Here is a 12,869-nt window from a genome sequence, read left to right as displayed (position 1 = left end):
CCTTTGTCGTTTACTATTCTATCGTTTGCTCGTTCTCCTTGAATGCTCTTGTTTATACCTTCAATGGAATTCGTGTCGTCATTAGCTAAACAATCATGAAAACGTACTTACTAAAGCTAGAGAAATTTGGGCAGCATTTCCATTGTTTATACTACTTTCCGCCATATTCTATATCAACTCCCAACGTTCGTAGCAACAATCACAATATCGTAAACAATAGGCGTCATCTAATTACGTTGGTCACTGATTCATGATTTCACTAAAATCTCCCATAATCACGACAAAAGTCAATCATCGCATTCTTTCATATCCAATACTTCTTTCATGTTCTAAATATCATTTATAACGTATTTATATCATCAAAATAACCATTTCCATGATTCAACTCAACTACCATTCAATAATGACACTATCCTCATATTTGTGACCCATTTCCTATAGTCTTTCACAATCCATGTGTTTCAACCTATAAATACTTTGAATAACATGAAAAGGTCATGAAACTCACCTTAGATGATGGAGGAATAGGCCTTGATTGATGATACACTCTTTGCACAAAAACCCTATTTCATCTCTCTTGGGTTTTCTTGATTTGTATGACTTTTAATGGGTTTCCTTTACTTGATTCTCTTGATTTCTTGTTGTTGATCCTTGCTTTCTATGGTTTTATTATTATTGAAGTGTATGGAAAGGTTCTAGATTTTTCTTGAAGTGTGGAGGTGAAGTATGAAATGAAAATAAAATGAAATGAGGTCCCTTATATAAAATCAGGTTCAGTCCCGATTGAAATATACGGACCAACATACAGTCCGTATAATTTCTACTGACCGTATGTTGGACCGTATATTTGGTCCAGAGGAATATGTCATTCTGGGCTGAATCTACGGCTGTACATACGGTCCGTAGATTTTATACGCCGATATGTACGGTCGTATGTTTTCCCGGTTTACGAGAGTTGTTTCGTCGACTCGTTTGATCTCCGATCCTTATGGAACCTTCTTAACACTTGTTTATCACTTCAATACCAATCTAAGGGACGTTATAACTCTTCCTTAGGGCATCATTCATACACCATTAGTTCAACACTCGTAATTCTTATTCGTTTCTTGACATATGACTCGCTTTCCTTAACAACTTTCTTTCCTTAACTCGAATGTCTTTGGAAACCTTAATTAGGATCATCAAATACTATTTCTTACTTGTCCAAACCTTGTATACATCATACCCTTCGCTCATCTATTCACTGTACACTAACGGGGAATTTTCCGAGGTGTAACAGTCAGTTACAGGTTGTTCCTCACTTGATGTCTCCTTATTTCATTAAGATGTTATTATTGTTTATGCCTTACATACTCAGTACAATGTTCGTACTGACGTCCTTTATTTTTTGGACGCTGTGTTCATGCCCACAGGTAGATAGGGAGGTGACCCAGATCCATAAGAGCTATCAACAGACTTACAGGAGCACTCCATTATTTCGGAGGTGCTATTTTGAGATATTATTTTGTGTACATATTTGGGCACGACGGGGTCCTGTCCCATCCTTAGGTCTAGTACTCTAGTAGAGGCTCGTAGATACGTATGTGTGGGTAATATGGTCTCATGATTTTCCCCATTGTATATATATTATGTTGATAGCCAAAGGGCTTATGTATATAAATGTAGATATGCTTGAAATTAAAAAATGATTTTCCTTATGACTAGAAGTGTGAGAGTAATAGATAAATGCAGGATAAGTATGATGACTACCAGAATGAGCGATGCTCGGTGGTTAGGTCCGGGTACCCGTCATGGCCCCCTAGTCAGGTCGTAACAAGGAGCAAGCATTGGTCTAAATGGCAGGATATATGTTTGCCTACAAAGAAAGGGGGACTTGGTTTTAAGTCATTATTTGATGTATCAAATGCTCTTTTTGCCACAATATGGTGGAGATTTAGAACATCCAGTACACTATGGTCGAATTATATGTGGAATAAATACTGTAAAAAAGTAATCCCTACTTTAGTACAATGGAAGGGTGGTTCTCAGGTTTGGAAAAAGATGTTGGAAGCAAGGGAAGCTGTGGAACATGAAATATGGTGGGAAATAAAAGTAGGATCTTCTAATGTGTGGTATGAGAATTGGACAAAACTGGGAGCACTACACTATGTGGTTCTAGAAGAGTTTCCTATTAATGATGATTTATAAGATGTGGTAGAATTAGTGGAGGATGGGAAGATGGAAGGAGGAATTGTTGCAACAGTCCTTTCCAGAGGACATAGTGAATCACATTAAATCACAGGTTCACATCGAGGAGTCACAAGGATACTGGGACAAACCATGGTGGTTACTAACATGCACAGGAAAATTTACATTAAATAGTGCTTGGGAACTCATTAGGCACAAGGCAACAGAAAATCAGGATTTTAAACATTTGTGGATAAAAGGGATACCTTTCAAGATATCTTTTTTCCTTTGGAGATTATGGAAGTTTAACTCCCAACTGATGATCAACTGCAAAGAATGAGAATTGTTATGGTGTCTAAGTGCTATTGTTGTGATAATCCCACAGAAGAAACTATGCAACATCTCTTTGTGACTAGAAATTTTGCAAAGGCGGTTTGGAGAGTGCTTATTAGTGCTACGAGTGTATAGATGCCAATAGTTTAGGTCCACCAAGTCATAAGAACTTGTTGGAATACGGATAGTGGAGAAAAATTGAATCCTATTTTACAAGTTGTACCAGCCATGATAACTTATGAGTTATGGAAGAGAAGGAACACTATCAGACATGGAGGTAATGTGAGCTTCAAAAAGATGATTCATGAAGTGAATAACAATTTATTTTATCTGGCAAAGCTACGGTATCCATGGCTGAAAAACTTACCTTTCTTGTGGCCAGAAATGGTAAATTATCTAGAGGGGTACAGACCTACTATAGCTACAAGGATTGTGTACTGGAAATTTCCTATGGAGAGAAGTTATAACTGCAACATTGATGGAGCTTCAAGGGGAAATCCTGGTCCTAGTTCCTATGGTTTCTGTGTGAGAAATTGGAGGGGTGATTTGGTGTATGCTCAATGCAGTGAGATAGAGGAAACGTCAAATGTGGTGGCAGAAGCAAGGGCAATATGGGAAGGAATCAAGTTTTGTGTGGAAAGGAGATTACTTCCATTAGTATTGGAGACTTATTCTATGCTTATAAAGAATGTGGTGGATGGATCTTGGGAAGCACCATGATGTATTGCCACAACTGTTCACAGAACTAGAGCCCTGAAGGAACAATATAATGTGACAATACAACATGTATTTAGAGAAGGGAACAACCTAGCAGATTTTTTAACTAACCTAGCTTTTAGTTTTGCAGAAATTACCTCAATTTTCAATAATTTTTTTGAATTGCCTAGTGCAAGAAGAAAAATCATAACTTTGGACAAACAACAAATGCCGAATCTCAGAATCAGAATAACAAGGAACATGGAATACCAAGGAAGCACTTGAGTGATTCTGTAGCTTAACTATTTAATAAGACTTCGATGGTGGTATTAGCCTTGGCTCATTCCATTGAATTATTTTAAATAGGAGGGAAACAAGACCCACTTTAAGTGCTAACAGCAACAACATTGTGGTTCATGAATCATACGAACAAGGACTAAGCAGGAGATAATTAAGAAAATAAGCTGCAGATCTACAGAGACACACTTACATCTTAAATTTACAGGAAGCCTCAAATTCATATTGCGAAATTCTTTCATTTTGAGGATCAAAGAAAGAATAGAAATCAATACCTCACTTCCTAGATTCCATTCAGGATGGCTCGCATTTGCAGATCTAAGTTTTGTCTTGGCTTCGTGAGGCGAGGATTCGTTTCCTCAGAGTTGATTACTCGATGGCTATGGGTTACACTGCACCGAGTGAGAGATTTTAGGTGCGATTACAGTGAACCAAAACTGGAGAATACGATTCCTTACCTTCGAAGCGAGACGGACAAAATTCAGCAACAGCAGCTCCGATGAGTGTTATTTGAAGCTTCTCGGGTTGACAGCTCCGTCTTGCTTGATTCGATGAAGTGGCGGTGATAGATTCGGTGGAATCTTCTAGTAGCGGAGTCGTTCGGGTGGTGGGCTTTCTGGACAACAGAGCCGATATTTGCTCTTTGTTGTGTTTATTTTGCTTTCGTTTTCTGGTTTTGTACTTTATTGTTGGACCCCTTATATTTTATTTTATTATTAATAAATATCACCCACTAAGTCCTCTTAGTGGCATTCAATTAAAAAATAAAATAAACTTGATTAATTTTGCGGAACTAGAGACAAAAATGGTTGTGGACCGTGCATATGGACATTTTGGATAAAATTGGACTTAAACTATTTTTTGGATTAACTTAGACGAAAAGGATAAAAATCTAAAAAATATAAAATATGGTTAAAATATGGATAATAATAGTATGCCAAAAAATGATTTTTTATAAAACTTAAAACTAAAAAAACATTTTTCTAAACTCAGGTGGGCTTACGTAGTGTTCAACTTAGGTTAACGCCTTTGGATTTTAACCTAGTTATTCTAGTCCGAAATCTAAAACGCCCAATTTTGGGCGAAACTCTACCATTTTCATTTCTTGAAAAGTTAGTATTTTTGCATAAATGACAGATCTTGATTTGCGGAAATATAATCCAAAACAGTTTTTTATCACAAGCAATTTATATCTACAAAAGCATACTATTAGAACCCGCAGGTCAACCCTATTTTACAGATCCTTAATACCGAGGTGACAAACACATTCCCTGGGGATCACCAGAACCCTTACCCGAACTTTGGTTAGATTAGGATTCTTTTAAAATTTAACCGTTTTAAATGAACCCTTTTCGAACTGGTTTTCCTAATTGTCTAAAAATTAGGTGGCGACTCTAAACCTAAAAATTAGGCGGCGACTCTAAAATAAAGTCCATTTAGAGCACTATCCACGTAGAAGTATATTTTTTCTTTTTTCCCGGTACGATTGATAGCCGTACTTCCCCGGAACACTTTCCATTTTAAATGAGGCAAGTGAAAATATGAATCGGAAAAAATAGAATCACTACATTGAGCAGGTTCATATGATGATTTTGGACTTACCTACGAATTTTGGTTCGATTCCAATGAGTTTCAGATGGGTTTCGGTTGTATGACATTTGTTTTTGGTTTCGACGTTGTTTTGAGCCTAAATGGTACCATATTGATAAAACAAGCTTTGTTTTGTGTTTTGATTAAATTTTTTGATCCGTAACATAATTTCAGAACTACAAGAACAGAATCGTCGTATTTCGTCATCGTATGAGGAGATACGACCAATTTACTAAAAAGCGTTATTGTTGGTTTCGGTGTTTAAAAAAAAAGTCTAAACAATGTATAAATTTGGAATTTTGAACCCAAAAGTTGAAAAATAGTAATCATGGATTTGAGGATGACTTTTTGAATGTGTTTTCTAGGTTTAGACTAATTAAGCTCCAGTTTTACCCTTGGGGCTCAGGGTTACCTTTTTGGGTTCCGAACTAAAGTATAGCAATATGGGTATCATTTGTTTAACCTCTTAGAGTACTATTTTGACTAGATTGAGACTTATTTTGAGGCGAAATTACAGTTTTGCCTTTTGAGGCTCGATATTGCCTTTTGAGTGACATTTTGGGTCCGAAACTATGATATAGAAATACGGGTGTCTATGTACTCGTATAATTACGTAAATTACGTATTCGAATAGTTTGGGATCGTTTGGAAGATTTTAAGAAGGGCAAGGCCGTGTGATGATCGCTTGAGCTCAGGCTTTAAATAAGACAAGTTGAGACCTTTCTTGACCTTATTTAAAGTGTCGTAGTTGGTTAAAAATATAATAATGAAAAGGGAGTAATGAGGTAACTAAGAGGGTCCCAATACTTGTGAGGTGACAAGCACTTGTATCGAGTACAGGTGTCATGATATGGGTATTTGTTTAATTTCTATTTTATAGTCTGATCTAAATGCCATGCTTAGGGCATTAGCTGATAGCATAGGTTGGTTTGTGATTGTGATCAGGATACGAGGTCCCTTATTTATTGCTTCTATCCTTATTGCCTGCCTTATTTATGATTAATTGTTCTCATCACTCCTAGATACTCGTTTAAAAGTGGAAAAGAGCTAAAGATTGAGTTTTTATTGCTCACCTTGATTGTTTATTGTTGTGCATGTCATATTCATGAATTATATGGTACCTCATGCATATTTTAGGATACATATGTAATGTCCAAGGGGAACTAGTTCCAGACGGAGTGATGCTAATGAAATGAGTCAAATTGGCTAGTGACAGGTAATGTTAGCCTAGGAGCTAAGTATGATGATTTAGAAGCCCAAAGGGGCTAGGAACCCAAAGGGAAATGATTCTGGGTGGTATATGGACCTCGTGAGTCCCTCATGGGTCACGATTCATAGTATATTTGAACGTGTGTCTGCGGTGATGGAAAGGCTTTGCATTGTATAGCATTTGCATATCATATCATATCGTTGGTTCTTTGTTCGGATTACGTGCTTAGACTGTTGATTGAATTGTATTCACTTGCTTATTTGGCTACTAAAACAAACTTGAGGATTTAGAGGCTTCTTACATAGGCTTGTAACCTGTGATTATTGGGATTATTATTATTATGAGAACTAACAATGGTTAAGTGTGAAAGTAGTATTCGGAAGACCAACCCTCGCCACCGTTTTTGTTTAGGGTCGATTGATGATGCTGCTGATTACACGTTGATTCTCATACTCACTCTACACTTTCTGAACCTTTTGAGTGTAGATTCGGTTCCTAGCACTAATGTAGCTCGAGGCTTCACCGATCGTTGAGGAGTCTGTCCTAGATGATTCGGGGTGAGCTGGCTATTTGATACGATCCGTGTGACGCTATTCTCTCTCTCTTTACATTATTCTATCTTTTCTTCTATTCAAATAGTGTATTCGGATGACATTCTTGATTTGTATTTGCTATCCTAGTAGTTCTTGTACTCATGACACCAGGTTTTGGGTGGTTGTACTTATTCCGCATATTTATGAATATAAAACATAATTTATGACTCTTAAATGACATTGTTTATTTCTTTTTGCATAATATACTTGTTAAAAATTATCTAGATCGGTTGTGGATGGTTCGCCTATCAAGCGGGGGTAGGTGCCTTCACGGCTTTGGAATTTGGGTCGTGAAAAATTAGTATCAGAGCTTTAGGTGTCAACATCTGCCCCTTCATTGTTCCAGGATGGAAAGTCCATCCCTGATCATCGAAATTTAACAAGCCTGATTTTTGACCAACCAATTCAAAATACTTCTCTTTTTTAATGCAATTTTCAAATTTATGGTCGCACCCTGATCTCTGGGTTTCCTATATATCTCACGCTTTATGAGAATTCAGACCACTTGTAGTTTGACTCCATTAAACTTCTAATGCAGGCTTTATAAAACAAATCCTGAATCTTCCAATGTAAGAACAGAGAAGTTCTAGGCTTTTGTTGGAATGTGACCGACTCTCTAGGATTGAATCTACCTACATATCCCTAGTTTCGGGAATCAAGTCATTTATAGTTCGACTCGATCGGCAGAAAAGGGTGTCTCTTATGCGGGAATGCCTTTGCATTTTTCGATTTGTATCTGACCGATTGTGAGATTTTGAAAGAAAAGAAAAATGACGCGAAGTCTTTCGAAATCAATTTTGTGCAGCTGAACACGGGATGGAGTGATCTTCCAATTCCTGGCCAGAGAGCTTGACTCTCGTTAGCACCCTATGTCGACCGGCTGCGTAAGAAAAAGTTTCACGTTTGCTCTGCATACGCCTGGATCTGGTTTGATCGGCTTGATCTTCTCTTTGGTGGCTACGAACATGCTTCCATCTGCTTGGTAACATTGTGGTTGACCCGCTCGTCCTCATTTTTCTGCTTTTTCCACCTTGTGTGGCTTCGTAATTGTAATCCTCTTGGTTTGATTTGTTGTAGGTGACCTTCTTGGCACCATTTGGTTTGAATGACCCTCTCGATGTTGTGTAATTATCCTACTACCCTTGTGTGGCTCTGTCATTGTAACCCTCTTGGTTTGACCTCTTGTGGATGACCGTCTTGGTACCGTTTGATTTTCTTCGGGTGACCCTCTTGGCACCATTTGGTTTGAATGACCCTCTTGGTCTTGTGTGTTTCGTCTTACTACCCCCACGTGGCTTCAATGACATGGCCCTATCGGCTAACTTTTAAGAATAGGTGACCTTTTTGGTACCGTTTTGATTTGTTTGATCCTTTTCGTTATTGCTTGCATGAAATGGCCTTCTTGGCATTTTGTTTGAACGAATGGCCCTTTTGGCATTTGTTTGAATGAATGGCTCTTTTGGCGCTCGTTTGAATGGATGGCCCTTTCGACGATGATTGATATGGATGGTCTTCTTGGCCATGTTTGATAGAAATGGCCCACTTGGCAACATTTAATATGAATGGCCCTCTCGGCAATGTTTGTTCGAATGACTGAATGCCCCTCTCGCATGTTTGTATGAATGAATGGCCCTCCCGGCAGTTCCTATGAATGGCCCTGCAATGTTTGTATGAATGGGTAGCCCTCTCGCCAATTCGTATGAATGGCCCTCTCGATAATGTTTGTATGAATGGTCCTCTTGGCAATGTTTGTATGAATGGCCCTCTCAACAATGCTTGATATGAATGGACTTCTTGTCAATATTTGTGTGTGTCACGACCCAAACCGTAGGGCCGCGACTGACACCGAAGACCCTACTGGGCTGAGTGCCATACTACTATTCCATCCAGGAGTCACAACTTTGTGAACCTTTAATCTACGAAATGACGCTTCCGTCAGGTCAAAAAAAAACTTTTCAATAAAACTCTTTCGTCAAATCAGGGACTTCTCCCTTATCGTTAATTTAAAGAAAACCTTTAGTCACCATAAAATCTTTAAAAATAAAGCATAAAAACACATCGACCTATATGGTCGCTTTACATAACTATCGACATCTCGACGCACTATCCACAGGACCGGCGTACGCAAAAGTCTCTAACATACACGAGATACCATAACATAAGTACTCGACTCGGAACACTGCGAACCGAGATGGAGCTCACGATCAATCCGATAGCCCGGGGAACATCCTATAGCCAATGTCTTCTACTTACATTTTGTATATACTGCGTGGCATGAAACTCGGCGCCCCCGGGAAAAGGGACGTCGGTCGAACAATGTGGAAGGTTATATGTGCAAAGCGGAAACAATATATCTCGACTCGGAGGATAAGAAGTAATAGACTCGATACGTACTGTAGCAACAGCGAGTAAACATGTATGTGCATATGAACTTTTGATACAGCATGAGTATATATATGTATATATATATATTTGTATAATTATATAATGCATGCCTTCACCCTGCTCGCAGCCCCTTCGGGCATAATAGCATAGTGGCCCCTTCGGGCAGCATAATCATCGTATACCCGGTGATCGAGTGGGATTTTCGTATATAATGCCTTATCCCTTTCCCTTCCCCGTAAAATGATGGTACACATGTATGTAATATGCAAATGCATGAAAATCTTTGGAAACCATCAAAAGACTCCCTTCGGAGCAACTTTAGTTCAAAACGGGAACTTCTTCCCTTTCTTTTTCAAAATGGGAACTTCTTCCGCTTTTTCAAAATGGGAACTTCTTCCCCTTTTCATTTGTCTCCTTCGAGACTTAAAATCAAACATGAAATGCATATGAATAAAGAAACCTTATGAATGTCCCCTTCGAGATTTAGACATCATTATGAAAACGTACAACTTATGGATGCCCCTTCGAGACTTGAGGTCAAGATACGAATATCCACTTACTTGCTGCAGGAATAGAGTCTTTGGAGTTCATTTATTCTTGCGGGTTCGTTCGGAGTAATAAGGATCTTCATCACTACCATAATCATCACCACTATCATGTCTCACTTTGAATGATCCATAACATAAGGCGGGCCACATATCTGAATATAGTCAAAAATTATATAGCACGCTCGGACGTGGCGGGGGCCACATGTTATGTAGCACACTCAGACATAAGCTGAGGCCATATGTTATATAGCACACTCGGACATAAGTGAGGCCACATATTGTGTAGTACGCTCAGTCATGTCATGAAATCATCTAGAACATAGCTTGGAAATCTCTAGGAATGGAGTCATCATAAGAATCTTGAGAAACTATAGACTTCGACGCTTCTAGGAGTAAAAATATTATGGATGTCATGTATGGAATCAAAACATAGGAATCATACCTTTGAAAGAAAGGGACGAGCCTTAACATACAGCTCTCTTCTCGACTTTCCAACCTACCTCCTGTCTTGAAATATACATATAAAACCATTCATACTATTGTTAGGCTCCCCATCCATACAACTTGTCTTAAGCACTTCGATTAAATCCATTTTAGAATGTTACAATTAGTGGTAGCGATCTCTCACATTTATATGCCTGGCAGAAATCATAATCCGACAACAATCAACAACAAAAACAATACAATCATCAACAACACTATTATCCATACCAATATATTCCATAAACATCCCACACGATGTTTTGTCCAATTTTTCAACCCATAAATTCATTATAAGATTATTTGATAACTTCTCCTCCGTAAATAAGCTTAATTCAATGTTAAAAAGGAAAGATTCATACCTTTCATCGGCTATAACCACAATATCTTTACTTTCCATCTTGAGTTCAAGCCCAGACTCGCCGCAATACGATTTTATAATCACAACTATACGCTGTCTGGGCCTAATTCCGGAGATTTTACTTAATTCGCGGTAAAAATTTTGTGTATAGGAGTGGGAAGAGGTTTCCAGAAGTTTGGGGAAGTATTTGGTGCATTTGGATGAATTGAGAAGGGGTAGAACCCCTTATATAAGGTTCCAGAGACTGCCTGGACCGACCTAAATTTTGCTCTGCGCGTTCGCGCAGGCTTATTTTTTTTGGCTTGCACGTTCGTTCAGTAAAAAGATCATAACTCTTGATCCCGATATCGTATGAGAGCCTATGACCTATGGTTGGAAAGTTATTTCAATTATCTACAACATTCATTTTTGGTGTGTTTCTAGATTCCAAACTTATAATAGAGTTTTGGCCCCTAAAATTTAGACCATCCGAAACGTATCCTTAAATCATCCTTTTGGAGGGTTTATGCCCATATTCGGCCCAAGGGTCCTTCTTAAGACTTGCTCAAATTCTCATGTACTACTCATATAACTTTTCATATGTCCTTTATAAAACCCCAGCATGTGGACGCCACCTTAGCTCACGGCTATGAGGGCTTTTCATCAAGTAGCGCATGAACTAATTTGCATCATACAGTCTCCAAATGTCATATATATATATATATATATATATATATATATATATATATACTCAGATCATATAAGCTTCATCCCTGACCCGAGCCTAAAATTTGCTAAGCACGTTCGCGCCCCGTGGTGGCACGCTGAGTTGGCTCTTAGCCTCCTGCACGTTCGCGCCACTCTCTAGCGCGTTCGCGCGAGGGCTATTTTCTGGCTGCCATCTGACTTGTAACATCCGTATCTCCTTACCCAAATGTCCTATTGAGGAGCGGTTTGTTGTGTTGGAAAGCTGGACTTCATGAACTTGCTCTGGTCTTTGCTTTGTCTCAAAACACGTCATGTTCCAAAAAGATATCATTTCACTCCCAAATCGGACCATCAACCCTAGTTTTTGAAATTCTGCTTCCCAGTCCTCTCGTGGCTTATTACTTGAACTAAACCTTCATGATCATAAGTTAAACGCATGCAACCATACATGCCCTTGAAAGTAACTCCAAAATCCACACTTGGGGCGACCAACACTTACGAATTTCAATGTATAGAACTATGGGGTGTAACAGTATGATTGGCCCTCTAGGCAATGCTTGATATGAATGGACCTCTTGGCAGTGTTTGTATGAATGGACCTCTCGGCAATGTTTGATATGAATGGCCCTCTTGGCAGTGTTTGTATGAATGGTGCTATCGGCATATGTTTGATATGAATGGCCCTTCTGGCAGTGTTTGTGTCATGTCCCAAATCAGGGAACGTGCAGGCACCTACCATTTCCCACCTAGGTAGGCAAACCCGTCCCTTAATTATAAACTCAAACATAATAAAATAAATAAGACAGGGTAATAGAAGTTTAAATCATAAATAAGGGTAAGTGCAAATAAATCATAAATAAGGGTAAGTGCAAAAATACAAATACTACTACAATCCCAAGGAATCTGGTCTAAAGGCAGTACAAGAGCCACTACTACATCAACTACAAGTCTGGAATAAGTACAAGTCTCAAAATATGAAATACTGTCTCGGAATAACAAGATAAGACAAGTAATAATGAAGAGTCTCCGGGCTGCGGATCCATCAATGTGCTCACCCTAGACACTCGACATCAAAGGCCTCGAGAATCAGTCACAAGGAGATGGTATTGCCGTATCTTCACTTCTACACCTTGACCTTAAGCCACAATGCATTAATACACAATTTTGTAGCTGCAACTATACGCCGTCTGGATCGGAATTTGGGAATTATACCTGGTTTAGGGCTAAAAGTTGTTGATGAAAAGTTGGAGAGTTTTCTGGAATATTTGGGAAGGTTTTGGGTGTGTTTGGTTGAAAAATAGGCGGCCTCCCCCTTTTATAGAATGGTCCAGGTTCTGCCTGGACCGACATATATTTCCTTCGGCGCGTGCGCGGCGAAAGCTTATTTTCTGCCTGCCTTCGTTCGGTAAAATGTCATAACTCTTGATCCTATATCGTGTGAGGGCCCACGACCTATGGTTGGAAAGCTCTTTCAATTATCTACAATTTAATTTTTTGTGTTTTCAAATTCCAAACTTATAATA

This window comes from Lycium ferocissimum, chromosome 10 (assembly GCF_029784015.1).
Source record: "Lycium ferocissimum isolate CSIRO_LF1 chromosome 10, AGI_CSIRO_Lferr_CH_V1, whole genome shotgun sequence".
Taxonomy (NCBI): Eukaryota; Viridiplantae; Streptophyta; class Magnoliopsida; order Solanales; family Solanaceae; genus Lycium; species Lycium ferocissimum.
This window is presented reverse-complemented; position numbering follows the sequence as displayed.